At 35.7% G+C, this 22,088-nt stretch overlaps 1 protein-coding gene and 1 long non-coding RNA gene across 4 annotated transcripts in view; both read right to left on the bottom strand.

Annotated features, from left to right (window-relative positions):
* LOC135214735 (actin-related protein 8-like) overlaps nucleotides 1-22,088 on the bottom strand; it is a gene marked incomplete in the record, with an annotated part of 206,757 nt that overhangs the window by 34,332 nt on the left and 150,337 nt on the right.
* On the bottom strand, nucleotides 914-14,768 carry LOC135214737 (uncharacterized). 3 transcript variants are annotated; one of them, XR_010314455.1, is made up of 4 exons: nucleotides 14,610-14,768; nucleotides 13,947-14,243; nucleotides 3,106-3,211; nucleotides 914-1,032 (listed from the first exon to the last, which is right to left on the bottom strand). It is a non-coding gene; the product is annotated as an uncharacterized LOC135214737 (long non-coding RNA). The 3 variants fall into 3 exon arrangements; XR_010314456.1 differs by having other exon boundaries at nucleotides 13,947-14,222; nucleotides 14,610-14,767; XR_010314454.1 differs by lacking the exon at nucleotides 14,610-14,768 and having other exon boundaries at nucleotides 13,947-14,579.

The raw sequence follows: 22,088 nt of genomic DNA, 5'->3' as shown, positions 1-22,088 counted from the left end.
ATCAACCAGGAAATCTATGATGATTTTAAGAATTGTTCTGCGTACTCATTATACTTTAAAATAATCAAGTATAAGTTAGATCAATGAAGAATTTCTACCTTCAGTGGAAACTGAATTGGGTTTGAACATAAAAATACAACTGAGACTGTGAGCCTGGATGATATTTAACCAAGAAATTACCCACTTGTTGGGCTAAAATAATCACTTGATGAATCCACAGAACCCCATTTTATATTACCAAAATCTGTCATTCTGTGCTTTTTGGAATCGCAAAAATGCAGCTTCCTTGATCAACATTTTTTTTTTTTTTTTTTTTTTTTTTTTTTTTTTTTTTTTTTTTTTTTTTTGACTGTAGCAGTTAAGAAGCTAACAAAGACTTCATTGATAAAAGATTAAGAATATTATTGACTAAAATTTAAGTAATAACAGTTCAGTTGACAAGACCTTTTATATTTTGTATCAATGTTGCTTTATGTGTTTGGACTTACCGTATTATAATACACACTGTTTTCTAGTTATGACCTACTTTGACCTACTTTACTTGCACTTTTGACTGGTGAAATTTCTGAGAAATATAAGTATAAATGAAATATAAACTTTAAATGACATATAAATGGTATTGCACAAATAAAAATGAAATAAAACAAATGTCCTCAAAAGATGGATAAGCATATCAAAGATATTTGGTCAAACGTAGCATAGTAGGTAATGTACACTAATGGTGCTAGTAGTATATATATTATTTGTAAGCATATTATATCAAGGATCTATATAGAGTTAATAGTAAATACATTTTCTGCAGTTCCTCGACCTGCATCCTTTTCAGTGTTTGTATGATGGAGGAGATCTTACCCCAGTCATAAAATGAAAGTCAATACTGTATATATTTAATGTAAAAAATTAGATTACTTACCTACATTATAAGAAGCCAGTAGATAGGTATCCCAGCTCTGCCGTCTTCGTGGAAGTGATGGCAATATCACTTCAGTTTCACCGTTGTTCATAGCCAAAAATTTTCCTTTTCCATATTTGCTGAAAATAGTAATATTATAAACATTCAATGGGTCTTAGTTCTAATTCGAGCTGAATTTCAGTTATATACTTGTGACTCTAGATAGACCACGAGGTTAGGCACTTTTACATTGTTGTCTCAAGAAATCGATATTATCAAGGGGTTAAGTACAGAAATATTTAAGTCTCAAGTCTCTCTCTCTCTCTCTCTCTCTCTCTCTCTCTCTCTCTCTCTCTCTCTCTCTCTCTCTCTCTCTCTCTCTCTCTCTCTCTTTTCCACAAATTGGCTACTGTTGAGACATGAGACATTATAAAAAAAAGGGTCCAGGATGTCTATTATAGAAAATAATTAAGAGTATTCTTTATACAGCATTTGCTTGAAACCAGCTCTTGGTCCATGCAAGGGCTGTTATGGCTGCATTTCTTGTAGCCAGGAATGTGACAACCTCTGGTGTTAGTGAGAGGCATGATAAAGGAGGCAGTGATGCTACTGATTGGTGTGCTCTGCTGGGAGGATGTGATTCAACACCACTGTCCTAGGGTATGAAGCTGTTGAGAGCATTCTTGAACATTCCTGTTATAGTGCAAACATTAACAGATTAAAGTACATCATTTGGTTATTGATGCAGTGCCTCAGTTACTCATAGGAGATACTAATATTGTTAGCTTTTTTATGCATCCAAGAGAACCAGATCTCATATCTTGAGGAGTATTTCTGGATTGTCTCCACATTTCGTTAACATTCTCACAGAAACATGAGGCACTCTCTAGTCTGTGTCCAAGTGTACTGTTTAAAAGTTTTGATAGTATGGGGTGACCAAGGTCACTATATAAAGGATCGGTCTCCATGCTCAATAATGGGGGCAAGGGCTCAAATTCTTTCCATATAGAAGTTTACTCGAGGAGAGTAGATAGTAAAGCTTGTTACTAATGACATGAGGTGGATCAACTGTTAATGGTATCGAGCGGGAGTTTTCTTTTGAACATTACAGTAATCAGGCTAGATTTGACAAGCTCAACTATATAAACTTGCAGTCAAGATTGCTGTCTACTAGGTACAGTATTTTCTTACTTCTAGTTATTCTGAGGTCTCCCAAAGGAAAATGTGGGCTTGGAAAAATGTCTGAGCATTATTAGATACAAATTTTCATGGGTGAACATGTTGGACCACACATTTAATTAATATTCATAGTGCCACTGCTCAGCATAAACTTTCCTCCCTCTGTGTCTGCTTCTGCAATATTGCCAGTAAAGTCAACACTCACGCAGTGAAAGAATATTGCAAGTTAGGATCTGGTCTCAGATAATGGGGTATTTGGGGTGGGAGTTAAACAAGCCTTGAGCCTTGGGTTTCTCGTATTACTTGCCTTAATCAGGGGCCCCTTTGTCCCTTCAGGGCCTCATCTCACTGTCGGAACATCAGGGGCCCAATGCACCTTCTATATAAAATGCTATTCAGGCTATATGAAGTTAGTGTTTACAGTGAAGCAAATATAATCTTTTGAAGATAAAAGTAAAAAAAATTTTTCAATACAATCCATTACTAACAAGGAGTGTCCACTGGCCGACTTGGCTGCATTGTTTGCAGGTGGATCAAACAACACATACAGTAATTTATTCAATTGGTACCCGCACATATACTTTACCTGCTTAGCTTAGTCTTTAGAGCTGTTTCCGGTGGATGACCTGTAACTGTAAGGCTTTGTAAAAGGAATTGTTTTGTACTGAAAAAATGCTTTATTTTTAAAGACTTTTCTTTCATTTCTAATTTCTACAAAAGTCATCCTTAATCATTTTTCTGATTCTATAAATTATATTGCATGATAGCGTGTTTTGAAGATATAAATATTATTTGAATTATGTATCATAAAAATTTTGTAATCTTAAATTATAAAATACTTTTAAGTCGTGTTTTTTTTATATATCAGTCAAAATTGTACAGATAAAAAAGGTTATAGCAACTTTTGTATTTCATGTACTATTCAAAATTACCAAATGATGATATTTTTTTTGATAAAAAGAAATTATGCATAATGCCTCTTTGGTTCTTCCTTCTATGAATGTGTATAGACGTGAATATTTAGATAAACTAACCTTGGTTTAACGTGCCGTAGAAAATTCACAACCGAACTTGGATAAAATTGCTCCTTTGAATGTAACCACACAATTGGAGCCCACTGAATAGCTAGCTCCTGGCGTTCTGTCGATTGAAGTTATGTGTTATCAAATTTATTATAGAATTCTGCTCAAGTGTTAATTCATGTTATATTTCTATTTCAGGTTAGTCCGTTGCTCTTAGATGAATGCTGCAAGTGGTAAGTGTATTCATATTTATGTATGGTTCAGCTGTGGAAGTTAAGGATTTTGACTCGGTGGTCAGGTTCTTCCATTGGATATTCGCATGATATAGAATACAATGTCTCTTTACAAACACAGACTTAATGTTTTATAAATGCTTTATCTATAATGAAATACTTTATCTATTTTGCGCATAAAAAAGACTGATGATAATTGACAAAAGACTCTTGGTGCATTGCTAGCAGTTTTGATGAGTATTGTATGAGGAATTACGTTTTTTTACACATCACTGCAACCTCTGGCATTTTACAGTTTTAATTTGTGACTGGATTAATGGCCTTTCAAACTGCAATAGTACAATATGACAAAGCTGCCAACTTCTTTCACGTTTGCTCCTTCACTATTTAAAATAGCATGTTTGCTAGCTTGTACATGTGGACTGAATTGGTTGATCTTGTCAGTGCAGGCATAAACCTCAACTTTTACCTTTCATGGTGTTCCTGTTTCCGATTTGCATAGTTTAAGCAACTCTTATTGGTGACTGTGAATATTTGACAGTATACCTGTGATATACTGTGTTATATTGTAGACCATCATCAGAACATACTGTATCTCCCTTGACAGATTTTCATAAGCTCCATTTTCTTTGAGAACTTTTGTCGTCGCTATTGCTACTGGTGGCCCTCATTTTTTTAGCACACCATTTCTTTTGAACTTAGATTACGTGATGTCACTGTGTCTTTGATTTGATTACCTTAAGTGTAAAATGACGGGACAGTTTTCATGAGTGCAGAGAATTCTGTTGCCAGTAGTGTAGCTGGCATTCCATCAATGGGGGCGCCTAAAGATAATTTTTTGGGGGGCCAAAGAAAATTACACAAAACTAATATACCAAGGAAAGTAACACTATTAGTAATTAGTAAACCTGTTTATGAAATTATGGAGTTCACTTTCAATCAATTTTCAATTCTTACTATTTGCAAATATATCAAATACTGTCATGTAAATTTCCTCACAACTTTATACTTAACACTAGCTTCATTTCTGTTGTCAAAATTTATTTTTCAATTAAATATCCTTGTCACGTAAATATATTAAAAAATATCATCATTAACACTAAAGGTTCATGACCCTCCAAAATCTCTTCAAAATCTCAACCATGGCACTATAAACATGGAATGGACATGCATGTGTAAATGTATTGACACTGATTGTCACTGTGCGGCGCCATTGGAAAGGGTGGAGAAGAAGCTGAATTAAGCTATTAAAGCATAGTCTGCAGATGCTTTTTTCACTCTGTCGTCCTTAATTTTCCACCGATTTTAATAAATATAGGCTCATTGGAAAGGTCTTGAAAATCCCTTTTAAATGCATATATAATCAAGAATGTAGAAAATACGGCACTGCAGTGTTTAAGGAAAGATATTCAGATATGCAATTTGCCAGGGTTCGTTTTTTTACTATACTGTTCCAAATTTTCTAATATAAATTTTAATAAATTTATCTTCAATTAAAAGCTCTTGAAAAGCACTTTCCAATGAATCCAATGAAGCACGTATATGTCTCATACAATAGAAATATTCATGCATGCCATGTACTGAGACTGAGTGATTTCATGTCTTTGCCATGGGTTATGTAATAAATTTTAACACTGAAACCTGTTGAACCCCTTATATTTAATATCCTTCTAAGTATCACAGTCTTTATACTCTACTTTGCATTTTATGCACTACCTAGGTCTTCTCACCTTGCTGTCCAGCCTGTGTTACCTAGGGATTTACCCTATCACCATGACTTATGCCTATTGCTTACTTATATCCGTCATTATTACAAATAGAAACACACTTGTTGATATAAATATTTTTACAGATCAATTATAATGTCATTCTAATTAATACTAATAATTTTAGGTATATTTTAAATGTATTATCATGTAAGCAGAAATTACTAGATTTGAATAATGTGTACCACTAAATTTACTTTAACATAATGCAACAAATGTCATAGATGACAATATATTGTCATCGAAAATTAAGAGCTTACACTTCAACATGGCGATTGGCTAGGTGGGCATTGTGTTACAAAGCTCTCGCCATGCTTTGCAATGGCGGCTGGCTGCATACGGCGATTTCGCTCATGTCCATTCCATGTTTTATAGTTCCATGATTTCAACCTATCCCGTTCCCTCTTCTTCATCTCCGCTCCCTGGAAACTAACTGTAAGCTGCAGTAGCAGACTGCATTGAACTTATTCAAAGTTGTTACTAGTTTTTGTCACTTCACACATAAGTTGATAACGCTAAGTTGGATCATCAAAATATCACGAGCAAAAATGTCATTTGTGTTAAGTACCTGTGACTATATCCATTCATGTCTCAACTCTTAAGTTGTAAAGGTAACAAGAACCAAAATAACGTCATTAGATATATAGCACAACTGTAAATAAACAATATATATATATATATATATATATATATATATATATATATATATATATATATATGTTATACGATCACAAGTAACACGTGAAGATTGTATATCAAGAGCCAGCAGGAAAAATGAAAAACAGCAGTACCTAGCGCTTTCGTGTATTCTTGACACACCTCATCAGGGTACAATATATAAAAGAATGAAAAATAAACTCTCTGTATTCTCTTCCATGTTTTTAAGAGCTTTAAGAATTTGTTGTCCTGAATTTTTAGAAGACGAGATTACCAAGATTTATGATATTGCTTTAATTGAAGTATCCGGCATTTTTAGTTGATGTTGCTTTAAGAAAGGCTAAGAAAACCTTTTATTGCAGTGGACCATGTGTACAGGCTTTTGACCCTAGTAATTTGCTTGTTTTACCTTTTGACAACAGGTTTCTTTCTTTGCCAAAAATGTTTAAAGTTTTAATGTTAACGTTGTTTTAGTACACTAAGTCTGTAAGAACAATTTTAATAAGGAACTCTCCAAATTTACAAACGGGTTGCATTTACGAAATTCCATGCAGAGATTGTGATAAAAAATATATTGGTCAAAGTGGCAAACTACTGGCATCAAGATTAAATCAACATAAATATTGTGTACGTGTAGGAAGTACATCGAGTGCTCTCTTTTTACATATGAATAATTTTAATCACGCAATTAATTGGAACAATTCAAAGGAAATTTATTTTGTAGAGACATTATTAAAAGAAATATTATAGAATCTAGTATAATAAAATATAAGTCATGTAGTGTTTTTAATATTAGCAACGGACAATATAAACTAGATAACTGGCTTACGAAATGTATTGTTGACAACTTCGTAACTATGTAATTGACTGCTTAGTAGTTCCATTTCCATTTGTTGTTGTCCTTTAAGTGTAATTCTAGGCTGTGGACCATTTGCTTCTTGACTTGGCTGTTTGATTGTTCTGTATTTTACTTTTTTGTTTTTATGTTTACCTTTGATATTTCGAAGCTATTTTTCATTCTTTTATATATTGTACCCTGATGAGGTGTGTCAAGAATACACGAAAGCGCTAGGTACTGCTGTTTTTCATTTTTCCTGCTGGCTCTTGATATATATATATATATATCTTTTATCACGGGAAGAAGCAACTTAATACAATCCGATCTCTTTAAACCGGCTCCCGTAGGATCAGGCTACCATAGCAAGAACACAGAAAATCCCAACACCGACAACTCATTCCACATATACATATATTGCTTTGTTATTATAAGTAGAACAAAACTTATGAATAATTGCTATTTTTCATTAGGTTTAGTTTCCTATGAAAATTCTGTCCTGCTCCATAAAAGAATCTCCCCGTAAATGTTTACCGGTTCGTCGTTGCTGTCACATTTCAATGTTTTCCGGCACTTCGAATATTTCTGGTTCTTGCTTTCAGCCAAAACCTAAAAATCTGCAGCTGCTTTTGTTTGTTTTTAGAGAGAGAGAGAGAGAGAGAGAGAGAGAGAGAGAGAGAGAGAGAGAGAGAGAGACTGACTTTACCCCGCAAAGGTTGTTTGCACCGAAAGATATCCAATTTTGCAAAATGTGAGTAACAGTTGTTTCAAGAATGATAATTTTATTAGCACCTGTTTTACATGCTGTATGCAGTTATATTTTATGCATCAAGGTCTTATTATTATTGTATTATAATTTACGAAGACATCGTCCAGGCGCCGTTTGCATTCTGGTAATGTTTACATGCTTGAAATCAGCTGATTGCGTTGTACCGACACCATCACAGCATTAGTTGCTAAATGAAACGCATTTCGGAGTCATTTTTTCCCGTAAATCGTGACTGCGGGGTTTAAATATTCGACTTACTTTATTTATGAAGTAATACCGTAAATTTAATGGCATACTTTCATAACATTTTCTTCTCCATGTGAGGGAAGGACGAATAAAAATTTTATTATTTACGGGAAGTCACCATTGAAAATTAGTAAATTCTGACTCGGCAAACAGCTGTTTCTCGGTTCGATTGTTTGTCAGTACTTGCTGTTGTTTACGCCAGTGTCTTGCACGCAGTAGTAAGTTGTTGTTAATTATAAGAAGTAGTAATGCATTCTTAAGCCTGGGTCACACATTGGCGATTTCAAACCGCGTATGTCGTAACAGCCGAAATTTTCCTCATTACGACCCTACTACGCTTACATTACAACCAGTTCGCCATAAATCGGCATAAATCGTAACCAAGTCCCCGAACTTTGACGACTTTGCGCCAGGGGTGGCGACTATGCAATGCTGCCTTGCATAGGAGCCGTCATTCCACGACTACTGTCAAAAGTTGCCATGTCATGGCGCAACACGCAACAATTTCCTAATGGCCTCTCGACTTACGGCATTTGATCACGCAAGTTGTAACTAGCAATGGTGAGTTACAGCATCCAGTACAACATACGCCATGTACTTGGTACAGCCAAAACGTGCGCAGTAGGGCTGCGTAGTGAGTCAGAATGTGTCTAGTGCGTCGGCAGCCTATAAATGTATTTCAAGGGCTCGGTTTTGGATTCAAGATTTTCTGTATTCTTGATATAATTTGAGAACTTCAGATATAGCTAAATCTGGCACTGAACACAACTTAAACGAAAGTATATTCTTTAATATAAATAATGATGATGTTTAACTTTTATACACGAAATTTACAGTTTTTTAACATGATTTTCTTTAATAAGTTCATTGCAGTCAAAGTCAATATATTAATATGTTCTAAAGTATAAGAAATGAAAAGGTATTTTCTATTTTGAGTATAATATATATTGCATTAAAGATTTTCAGTAGGTATTCTTAATATAATTGAGAACTTCAGCTATAGATAAATATCACTGAATACTACTTAAAAGAAATGTATTAGGTAATTATGTAATTATTTTTTAATATTAGGTTTTATTCAGGAAATTTACAGTTTTTCAACAAAAATTCTGAAGCATGAAAATGCATTTTTTATCGTTTTTTTTTTTTTAGTATATCACTGATTCCTGCCAATGAACGAAGCCTGAACGGGAGTTTACATAATCACGAAGACGACCTCACGTGTCTTTGAGTCTTCTCGATTTGCCACACTCCTGGCAGTAGGATTTTTTTGTAATAGTTGCGCATCAAACAAGCGGCTAACACCAAGGACTCGATACGATCATGAAGATTTATGGGAGTTCTGAAACACTCTGAATCTATGGGAGATAGATAACTGGAAAATATTGATCTAGTTATTAGATTATATATTATATATATATATATATATATATATATATATATATATATATATATATATATATATAAAGGTTTTTTGCCACGAAGGTAAAAAATGAAAAAGCGAGATAGACCTAGTACTTTGGCTATATATATATATATATATATATATATATATATATATATATATATATATATATATATATATATATATATATATATATATGTGTGTGTGTGTGTGTGTGTGTAAGTCGGAATATTACGTAACTAAATCGCAAATAAATTGTCAAAAATCGTCAGGCCTTCACGGTCCTCGCCGTCCTGTAAAAACCGTTAAATGTGGATGTGGCCTAAATCATCGGTGACTTGCGCGTGCGACTACATAAATACCTAATCTCATCTCAACTTGCGCAATGATGTTGTAATGGTTCATAGCGGAAGTCGTCATGGAGTGGATATCAGCTGACATTTTTTTTTTTTTCTTCTTCTTTTTTGAGCCCAAACCCCGCGACTAGAGGAGATTGATCGCCAAACCTAGCCTTTACGAAAGTCGCGGTCTGAGATCGCCAATGTGTGACCCAGGCCTTAGACAAGTCACAATGTTGGTAAGCCTGGTTTCATATATGAAGATTCGCATTAACCTAATGAATTTGGCTTCTAGACCTTTTTATTAGTTAAAAGCCAACTCGGGTGTAATATTCTTTACAATGATATTCACCGAAACAGAGAAGTGTGTTGTGTATTTCAAGTTTCACAGAATATGTTCGTTGGAAATAAACTGTGCTTGTGTATTTATGGAGCAAGCTTCAATTCCAAAATTTTTTTAAGAATCCAGAAACTGAAAAGTGTGGCGCCGCCCTCGTTCGTAGCCGCTGAAGAAATAATTTCCGCTGATTTGGATAACAGGTGGTTGAATGAAGTGAAAGGTTATCTCTGCAGAAGTACTTGGTTGTTTGCATAGGCAGGTGTATTATCTCTTCGAGTTGCCTGTAAGTTGTCGAGTTGGCCGTTGTCTTTAATAGTAATCTCTTGGCATACTTGTGAAAAGCCTGGACAGTTGCAAGAACCTGCATTCCTTGATGTGTAGGCTAAACCCAAACACGGATGACCGTTGCATGATATGGATAATTCTGTGAACTCCTTCCCTGAATTAAGCACAACTGAAGACGCCAGATCCACCCTTGACTCCTTTGCCTCCCCTTTAAGGAGTGAAAGTAGACATATAGTACGAAGGTATTGCTGTTAAAACTGAACATGGTCATCTAAAAGAATGTCATTCAGATAATCAGAGTAAAATTTATGACTAATAAAACACTTCATATATAAGCTTTTAACTCTGACGTAAAATAGTACCATAGGAACGAACAGTATTCAGTGGACAATTGCTTTGATATATGACGATAATGAGTAGAAATTGCAAATTTCATAAAAGCTGTGAGACATACAAGACTTGAACATTTAAACATCCCAAATAAAGAAATTCAGCAACATGTATATAACTAACGCAAATCAAGTATGTTATTTGCAGACCATTGGCAATATCTCATTAAAATATGATCATACAAAATAAAAGCTAGTGACCTTGAGTGGTTTTATTGCTATTCGTGTGACTACGCTACCTGACGGAGTTAAGGGACAATGTGTGTCAGGTTTAGTTAGTCACCATTCATGACCAAATGCATACTTGGATAATAGAGATGAAAATGTTACAGGTTAGGGTAAGACTGGTCATTAAAAGAAACAAGATAAGGAATAAAAGTTGGAAGTTCCTATGTTCCACCGAAGAAATTGATGTATAGAGAACGATAGTAAGCTTAGCAAATAGACCAGAATCAGAGCAGCAAATGAAAAAGAAAAAAAGAGCGTACCAATTTCATTGGAGAAAAGTGTAAATGTTTAAAAAGTAACGGAGAAAATGCTACAGCAAATTTTATTGGTCTACCGTTCTTATGAAAATACCTACCGAAGACTAAAAACATGTATATACATTCAAAAATCAAAAAGGATTAGCAAACCCTAACGTAAAATTTCAATTTCTTAGTGAGATGTACGGATTAAACATTGGGTCCTATACAGGCGAATGATATAATTCTTATTCTTAGATAAATATTAATAGTATGATTTTGATTGCAACAGTATAACATCGTGACAAGCACTGAAGATGATTACCAGTTAGTCTGTCGGTAAGTGACACAATGCGAAGAACGGCAACAGTAAGACTTCCTTATAATCATTTAGTATAAAGTAGTGATTCAGAGCTTAACATTACAGTTTTCTGTTCCACCACTGCATGTGGCAAGCAAAGGTATGATAACTTGCAGTGATGGGTACAAACAACATAACTTTAACTTAATGTGTCTAGGTGATTTCAGTGCAAGCAGACTTGCGGAATTCAACTGACTAGCTGCCGACACATTTGGTTCACAGAGTGAGTCACTTTGTTGCGTAAACCAGGAAGATTCGAGAACTTATTTTCTCAACATCAGATTTTATGACCTAGTCAAGAGATAAATAATAAAATTTGATAGTTATGAATATTGAATACATTTTTTTTTTTCAACTCTAACCCATTTTCTTTACCGTAGTCTGACTAGCAACAAAATCAAAGTGATCCGTAGTGCCACATAAATGTTTTACACGCTGGACCTTGATGAAACTATTGTGGAGATAACTTCAACATTAGCACCCTTATATACCTAACCAGCAGGCTATCAGCTTTACGTCAAATCCCTCAACACATTCTTCACATTTCACCTCTGTTGCGTCTGCGTACTCACTCTTCCTGGATACAGAGGCTCTGCGTTCCAGACATTTTGTAGCTACATGTCATCTATGCAGCACTTATGAGGTCGCCTCCTCTACTTTTCTCCCAGCATCGCCGAATTATTATTTTCATCAGCCCCATTTCCTCCACATCATCAAAGACTTTTAAAACTCTGCACATTTAAACATTTTTACCTTTTCAACCCTTCCTACGCCTCATTAGATACTATACCAACAATGTATCATAACATCAATGGACAGTTAGCTGGACAATCTCCACAAACACCCCAACTTTGGTTCCATCTTTCTGGTTGTCATTTATCTTCTTAATTTTACTCTTGTTCATTTTCACTTTCAGATTTCTCTTTTTACAGACTTTCAGTGTTTTACAGTTTCTCTTTATTATCCCCAATTCGTTTTGTATCACATGTAAATGGCAGTTCACCCTCCATTCATGACTAGGACTCATAAACCTGTGACTAAAGCATTCTCTCTGACTTCTTGCATCACTTCATTAGATAAACATGTTGACTTGCCACAGGGACGTGGTGCACCCATACATAAGAGCTACTATCACACCAAACCAGACACCTGTCACAATAAATCCTTAGTGCCTCTTCTTGTTACGTCTTCTATATTAATGTCTTTTTTTTCAGGTACATATATGTCAAACACAGCTTTCCCTTCATTTTCAAACATATGCATGACTGTTAAGTAATCAGCATTTAATACCGAGACCTTCTTCCTTGCATGTACAGTGTTCATTTGCTTTTTTTTTACTTCTTCAGTCATATTTCAAACTTAAACCCTCCCTAATATAATAAAAACCCTCCCTAATATAATAAATGACGTAAACCCCTGTGAATTCTAGGCACCACCATCACCTTTAATCAAAATAACGGTTATTCTTCTAACCCATATCTTTGTAACCTTTCCCTTATCCTGACGTAGCTTACGCACCCTGGTCAGCCAATGAATCACATTTTCATAGCATATTTGTAAATCGAACAATTTCTAAGACTGTCCAGTCTCCAGCCTCGTATTTGCAGCATATGGTCGTTTTTATGGGAATTCTTGTGTTCACATCTTCTGTCCTTCACCTTTGACGGAATGCTCACTCCACAAACACAATAATATTCTTTTCAGAGAGCATCACTTTGCGTCTTTCACAGTAGGAGTTCTTTGTTTAACGACGTTTTCTTTGCACTTACTTCCCTACAGTATTTTCATTTTAAAATCCACGATCAGAATTATCCATTGTCTTTTTGGATATTTTGCTTTCTTGTCGTCTTTCCTTTCCCTCCATATTCATCCTCTACTATACCTGTATACGGTTCCTTCTTGAATGTATATGTAATGGTGATTACATATAGATGAGTATGGGAGACGATGACAGCAAACCGCTTAGGCCGCCACAGAGAGAAATAAGTTTGTTAACTCCGTTTTTACGGGCAACACATTTGCTCTTTTGTCTGAATACAATCGGTTTTAAAAGATTTTTATTTTACCTCCTCACCACTGATACTTTCTTTATGTTCTAATCTCACGTTTAATCCTGACGACCCGTTATGCTTAGATTTTGGTAACAGGACACCAGTGATTTTCTGTAACTTGACGCGAGACATAGTGTGACCTGTTAGTCCAACTATCAGCGGTATTTTGTTCGTTGAGGCATATGAAGTTAATCATCCAGTAATCTCTAATACAAGACGTTATCAGGTAAATTTATCAGAGGACTGGTTAAGTCCATGCCTGCGACATTAGCTGTTCAGGCCTTTTCTTAGCTGTTTACAACTCGGCTGCTATAAGTATTTGTCGTAAAATGAATAGCAAAAGTGACTATGTATTGACTGCATTCTGCAACATATCTTGCGATACGTGTGTAGTGTGTGAAGTAATAGTTTATGAATTCAGTCAGTTATTTATTTATTTATTTTGTTTTTCGTTTAGTTTTCTCAGATGAAGGGGACATTTCTGAAAATTATAACGCTAGCCCAAGATGTTTTAAACGGGAAAGTTCAGGATGTTCGTAAAGTATCGTGTAGTTATTGGATAATGGTAATCCATGGGTGTTTGAACATAAAAAGAATTATTAATATTATTGCCTGTTCTTTTGGGCAGACAATAAGCTCGAATGTTAATCTACTTATGAATAGTAAGCATTACACTGGAAAATACTAACAAATGAAAACTTGTATATTTCTTACCTGCTTTGAGGAGGTGCTCCGTGTGTGATGTCGCTGAAGTAATTTGTTCAACTATAGAAAAAAATGCCAGAAGATTTCGTACCCATGCGGAAATGGAGCTGTGTCCCGTTCGTGCTAAAGTTTTGCTCGCTTGCTTCGAGGATTCCGAAGAAACAGCCCCTTCATGGCTGCTTTCTGCGTGACTAGTCACTCGCGTGTTGCACATTTCACTTTCGTTCAAGTTCAGGCACCTGCGTAGCCACGGATATATCCGTTACTGAGTAGTTTCGATTTGCTCTGCAGTAGAAAATTACAGGTCTGAAAAGATCACTTGATTAGCACTGTTCACTTGCGTCTTCGCTCATTCTTGTGTGCGTGGAGAGAGAGAGAGAGAGAGTGTAACGGTAAATATGGTGTTATCGACCTTAGGTAAACCAGTGAACAGCGCCCCAAACAGTAGACGGGTATGCTGTTTATACTTTGGAAAACTTGGAATGCTCTCGTATTAGTTATCCAAAGTATCGTTTAAAGCAATATTCATTTAGTGTCATTTTGCGGTTGACATGATAACAACTAACTATAAAGCAGGCCGTGAAGCAACGTGTAGTCATGTAGGTACTTCTGTTTCTATTATGTAGCAGAAGTCATAGCTTATATAATTTTGAACACTCGTATAGTGCTTACTTGTTCACGATGAATTTATAGCTACTCTTACTTCACATGTGACATACTACTATGTGTATGGCCGCCGAATACGAGTCCCTCAGTCGGGTGATGCAGAGGATATCGCGAGGAGGCCGGGATCTGACGCCTCAGGACACACGTGTCAGGAGCTGTGATTGGCTGACATTGTAGTAGTACGAGGTTGATGTTAATATAGCCCGTCGTGGGGCTTCCTACGTCGCTCAATAAATTATTTCCTGTTAACGAGGCTCCTCCCTACGTTGTTACATTCCGACATTATTTTTCACGTTGAGAACAACAGGTCTACATGTCTTGCAGAACAGTTATGTATTAAGATACTGGAACTGACAGTAAGAGAATAACACTCGTAAATGTATACACAACAGCACACCAACTCACCGACAGCACACCGAAAAATGACATGTATATGTATGTATGTATGTATGTATATATATATATATATATATATTATATATATATATATATATATATATATATATATTATATATATATGTATGTGTATATATATATATATATATATATATATATTATATATATATATATATATATATATTATACCGAGAAAAGATACCGAAAAAAAGCGTGGCATTGCCCACTGTCTTCCTGGGTGACATTGCATGCGTGTATGTTTACATTATCTACAAAAGGCAGTTGACCATTAGAATGATGTTAGATGAGAAAAATATATATATATATATATTATTAATAATATATATATATATATATATATAATATAATATATATATATGTGTGTGTGTGTGTGTTTGTGTGTAATTAGCGTTGTCATTGGTCAGAAAGTGACACAGGTCACCAGAATATTTGTTAAGTGCTGAATGAAGAATACTCCACTTCTGCTAAAATTTTAGTTGCATAATATGAGCCGCATCATTTACCAGTGGACTTGCTATCAGTGAGACTGTTATGGAACCCACCACGCAAAATGTTCCATTCATCGCTGCCGTGCCCACACACCTCGTCTTCCTTGGTGTAGTAATTCCCTTCCGTTTTATCGTCTTCTCTGACCTATTTATTCAGTTCCTCGCTAGGTCTTTTATTCCCTCTTCCCAACATTCATAAAAGAGGTTTTTTTTTTTTTTTTCGTGCTCTTCCCGCCGCACATGACAGGCGACCTTGTACGTACTGGGCGGGCATGCCGTCATTCATGTTCTGCCTTGACCGACTCGATAATTTAATGGCGTCAGCCCAGACATATTTTTAGCACCACCAAGATAGTCTCCAAGCGTGCACTGTTAAAACGTTTGAAACAGGATAACTTTCCATCATTGTCTTTGCGTGATTAAAGTTTTATGGTCATCGATCATTTCACCATTTAGAACACTTGTTTCTTGTAACTAGTGCGATGATCGGGTATATTTAAACGAAAGTAGAAGACTGAACTGCAAAGATTTTGCACTAACGAGAATGCTAAAATTCCTTTTCATGATGTGAATAGCAATTATATTTTTTTAAAAATTTTCATCTTCCACATTCTCTCATGGAATTTTACCCATCTTGTCACATGTTTTTATTTTGATACTGCATTGCAAAAATGAAGTGCATCATTATTCATAAGGATATTAAATGAGGATTGAGAAATATATTTTTTCTCTCATACTCACTTTTACACCAAACCAACGACTCTTATATCTGCTTATATTCGAACATAAAATTTACACATTCAGCTATACATTTTTTACCCTCATTTAAATAAGTAAGCGTGTATTTCATATATATACGTACTAATCTATATATATATATTATATATATATATATATATGTGTGTGTGTGTGTGTGTGTGTGTGTGTATATATATATATATATTATATATATATATATATATATATATATATAGTATATATATAATATATATATATATATATATGCATGCACAAACATTAAAACATAAATATCCTTTGGTTTGGAAATTATAATGAACATTCGAGGGTAACCATTCGGCTATCAAATTCATGTAAAAGTATAGTCGACTAACAAAACATCATTCATATGTATATACAATATTAATTATACATATACATATATATGTGTGTGTGTATGTATGTATGTGTATAACTTTTAACATGTGAAAGGAAAGTAAAGCAACGGAATGGAAAGCTTTTGCCTTTAATCCAAGTCATTCTCAAACAAACTGCATACAGTAGCTCAGGAGATTACAAAGACTTAGTTTTACAACGAGTAACCTTAATGGGGTACTATATACATATATGTGTATCCGTTTTTATTCATACAAAGGTCATGACTTATGGATTACATTTCCAGTTGCGGAACAGCTATTTAGGATAAAATCCGGTACTAGGATAAAGGAATGTTAGGCAAAGGACATTACCACGGATCATTGACATTCTTTAGCGCCGTTTGAATCTCCGTCTGTCTAACCTCTTGTGCAGAGCGGCGTCAGCACTGATGGAGCTGTTTTTTGTTTGTTTGTTTGGTGTTTTTACGTTGCATGGAACCAGTGTTTATTCAGCAACGGGACCAACGGCTTTACGTGACTTCCGAACCACGTCGAGGGTGAACTTTTATCACCAGAAATTCACATCTCTTGACCCCTCAGTGGAATGCCCGAGAATCAAACTCGCGGCCACCGAGGTGGCAGGTCAAGACCATACCGATCACGCCACTGTTGCGCTTATGTTAATTGTTGGTTCCAGGACATTTTGACATTTTTTCAACACAAAATGTTTACAGTTTTACTTGCACTACTACGGAGCCAATAAATCCTATGTGAATTTTAAAATTTATGCGCGCAGAGAGAACATCATCCTTTTACTGAGTTCTAATTGAACGGTTTGATTTACTCTGACCGAAATTCTTTACTTTCCGGCGGTCCATTCGTGGGATATCATAGACAATGTTGCTATTCTGGTGAATAATTTCAACACTGATGTTGGAGACTCAAAAGCCAGTGAAGTAAGGCAAGGGAAGACCGTTCTTTTTTTCATACGTCTTCACAGCTTTGTTGCAGCAAGTATCCAAAATATCTTTATTTTGCCAATGATCTGTCCTTCGTCATCCCGGTAAAGAGGATTGGCACGCAGTGTTCCCAGGAACACCGAAGAGTATAGCTACAGGACTTGTTCGGTCAATTTCTCCAAGAAATGATTTTCATATGCGTGTTTAGACAAATCGTCTTCATACCGAAAAATGGTAGAAGTATTTGAATAATGTCAGGAATAAGATATTTTCAAAGAACTCCATCTGTAAATTAGAGAGAACAGGTGATAAAGGATCACTTATTGCCATCCCAAACATTTACCGATAGAGTTTCCATTAAAAAGGAAGTTAAATTTGCAAATGCACGGTATAAATAATTGCAAGATATTTACCGGCTGTTATTGGTAAATCCAGTCCAGTTAATTTGTTTCTGAGATTTTCTAATTCCGATTCAAAAGACGCTTCAGTCAATGAAGAACAAACAAGCTTCCTTATCGGATTCGGGATTGATGGTGGGGACGGTTCATTTTTCAGATACTCCTGATGAATGAATGAGATGGGTGCCTGACGTATATACTTCCTGACAGCGGCGATAGAAATTTTGTTGGATATTTCGAAAATATTCACTAGACAGGGCGTGCAGAGTTAATAATTTACCGTTCTCAAAGTAATGTTTTCCCTGTGCGCTTTCACAAAACGATACAATTATGGTAACAACGCAGAATGAGTGGAAAAGACAGTAACAATGACTCTATTAGTCTTCAGTAGTCTCCTTACACTGATGAATGACTGAATTGCTTCATGGAGGCGATTCTTATTCAATTTCGTTGTAAGTACGAATATCGCTTAAATATATCTTCCATTTTGATACATATGTTATGTTGTTATCCGTTATTGTTACGGCATATATTTAGTTGATCGGCATAAGTGATGTAAATGGTTTTGTCACTTGTAAGTTCAGTCAAGCAATGCCAATGCAAGAAGGAAATTTAACATTTTGAGGGAAATTTAATGAAAAATAAATCCCTTTCGAACCTCAAAAAGATGATGTGGAGGTCATTGAGTTCTTAAGAGGAAGCAAAGGGAAAACGCTGAGCGCAAGCAATGAGGCACAGGTAAAACAGCGAATGATAACCCATATCCTAAAGCACATATACCATTGTATCACTAACATTTTTAATATACAGATTCACTGCGCAGACTTCTCTCAACCTTTTCCTCCGGTCGTTATTCCCAGTGAGTTTCTTCAGTTTTCCATTAGTTTCTATCGTAAATAGTTCGTCACCCTACGCAGATCCGCTTTGACGGTATTGAAAGGCGGAGAGCACTTTTGGCACCGGATGATTCTTTGAAGAATAATGTTTCCTCTCTCTTCGTGATATATTGTCACGTTGTAGGGTGGCTGGGATAATGGAAATGAATGGCTCTGTGGAGCTATGCGCGGAGCGCAATATGACTATGTTTCCCCGCCTACCAGTGAACAGAGAAGAAAGAACCTTAGTGAAATTAAATTACCAACAACTACCAGGGGTATGAGGTAAACTTAGAATGCCCACTAAAGTACATATAATTCACTAAAGGGAAATCAGAAGAAAGATATAGGAGCTATAGACATTTACCCAAACTGGTGAAATTTATAAAGACTAAATCGTAAGGGATCATGATGCTTCCAAGGGAATGGTACAAGGGCAAACTGTAGCACACTCTTCACACTGGGTTCCGGGAACGCTTGACCGGAAATGGCACTGGTAATGTCAATTGAGTGGCACCATTGACCTACTGAAGACACCCACCCGGGACACTCATGAACGGATCTAAAATTAAAAGGGATAACACCAAGCCAAATAATAACACTTGAGAATATGAACTACATTTAGCACATCACAACTTTATCGCTGTAATAGCGAGTAACATTACGTTAATTGGTGTTTCTACTGATTTACATTTGAAAATTTACTGTAGGTCACACAGCAGAAATCTCGAAGGGAGATTGCAAAGTTATGGGCTCATAGAACAGCAAAACGCCAAGAAACAAATTATGATAATATAGTGCGGCCGATGTACAACTTCCATTCACTTTACCTTAGTCCGTGGACGAGACATGTGGAGAAACAGCTAGTCTGTGATGAGCAGAAACTTCAATGGAAATCGACGTTGCAATCGGCCCCAACCCAGGGAGAATGTGGTGAGAGAAGGTGATGCGCTTCTGGTTACAAGTTCATCAGCGATGGTATGCACCTTTCCCGAAGGTGCAGCATCAGTGGGTGTCGGGTACAGACTTCTCGTCAAGTCCTCAGGCACTGTGACACCCATCCGGCAGCGGTTCCTCTCCCCTTGACTCAAACTCCTGCTACTACTCTATACAGCAGCGATGCCCTACTATATACGAGACGAGGGTCAATAGAGTAATTGCCTTGTTCTTGTGATCACATATGGCTGGCCCATTATTTGGGGTCGCATCGGGATGCTCCAAAGTTGACAGGTATCTGGAGTAGAAGTCACACGCAGGCCAGAACCACAAGAGACAGAAAAGAACATAAGGCGTAAATCGCTTGAGAGACGAGAGCAACAAAGGAGTAAATTAGCCAGGGAACTGTCTGAATATTACCAGGGTTAGGTCAGAGGAAAACTAATTTCGAGGATGCAGGTGCAAGGGGCAAAACCTGAGGACAGGTAAAGACCATTCCCTAGCGATTGACAGCAAATGACCCCAGGTAGTCTTCAAAAGCAGGCGAAAAGGCTTAAAAGGGGGAAGGACACGAGCCAAAACATGAAGTTTGCGACAACACATACATTCAGATATATATATATATATATATATATATATATCTATATATATATATATATATATATATATATTTATATATATATTATATATATATATATATAGTATATATATATATATATATATATATATATTAATATATATATATATATATATATATATATATATATATATATATCTATATATATATTATGTATATATATATATATAATATATATGTTACGCATAATGTGGATAATTGCCTAATGTGAACATTAGGCAGAAAAATTGCCTAATCTCCATATTAGGCAATTTGTTTTGCACAATGTTGACAATAGGCAAATTACTTGCCTATTGTCAACATTATGCATGATTTTCAGATTAGGCGAGGGTATTTTGCTTAATGTGGATTGAATGACGAACCACTGTAACTGGAGTGTTGTTCGAATGTTGTTCAAAACTTTGGGTCTGTCACTTAAGCCATTATCCATTGGTCAGTGTGCTACGCTGAAGGTCCCCGGATGTCGATCGTGGTCCAACAGATCCTAAAATCTGTTAGTGGTCGACCTCAAGGAACAAGATGGACTATACACTGTAGGTTGTCGGGAGGGAATTCTTGGACCAAAATTTACAGCAGCTGATCTAAGTGCAATCAAACAGGCCCTGATAAAGTCTGGAGAGGTTCCTGATATCTGCCTATCGATTAGAACAGCAAGAGCCACTGGTGGGCAAGGATATATAAAGTGTCAATGTACATCAGGACGATGCAGCTGCCTAAGAAAAAAAATTTTAATGCAACTCGCACTGTCACCCGGGCAGATCATGCAAAAATTTCTGACTGGACTCAACTGAACCCTGAGATCTATTGACTTATTTCTCTTTTACTGATATTGCATTAATTATCTTTGTATTTATTCAAATAAATTGGAATTCTTTTAGCTGTCTCTACATTAACCATGTTACATTCTCTTGTAACCTCCCGTGGGTTGTCTGTTGAATTAATTTCCATTTCTACACTAAACCATAATATACGTTTAGATTAGGCAAATCGTATTCACATCGGGCAAAATTGAGCTGCCTAATTTGAACAACAGGCATGTTTGGCCTAATGTTAACAAATTGTAAACTTTAAGCAAACTGCTTGCTTAATGTACACATTAGGCAATTTTCTGCCTAATTTTCACATTAGGCAATTATCCACATTATGCGTAACATATATATATATATATATAATATATATATATATTATATATATATATATATATATATATATATATATATATATATATATATATATATATATATATACTATACATGCGTGTGTGTGTGTGTGTATTCAATATCAGGGCACAGAATTTATTGAAAGGTTCTTATCAAACATTCTCAGGCAGAATGACAGTAATGACTTGTGGAATACTTGCTCATCTACTATCCATTTCAGGGACCACGAGTCATCATTTTTCTCAAATATCTTTCAAACTAATTATTTGATCAAAATTGCACTTTGACACAGTATTCAAGACACCTCAGGCTAATTTTTGGTAATGTAGTGCATTGTCAAATGGTTTTAGTTAAAGTGTTTACTCTTGACTTATAAGGCAAAGTCACATAGGTCAGCAGGACTATTCTACAGAATCGAACATCCGCTATCCCCCATCCCATCTCTCTCCCTCCCTCCCTCCCGCTCTCTCCCCAATACCACTCTGTAATTTACAATATGCAATGAAATATCGGTTTCCATG

Source organism: Macrobrachium nipponense, chromosome 46 (assembly GCF_015104395.2).
Source record: "Macrobrachium nipponense isolate FS-2020 chromosome 46, ASM1510439v2, whole genome shotgun sequence".
NCBI classification, from domain to species: Eukaryota; Metazoa; Arthropoda; class Malacostraca; order Decapoda; family Palaemonidae; genus Macrobrachium; species Macrobrachium nipponense.
This window is presented reverse-complemented; position numbering and strand designations above follow the sequence as displayed.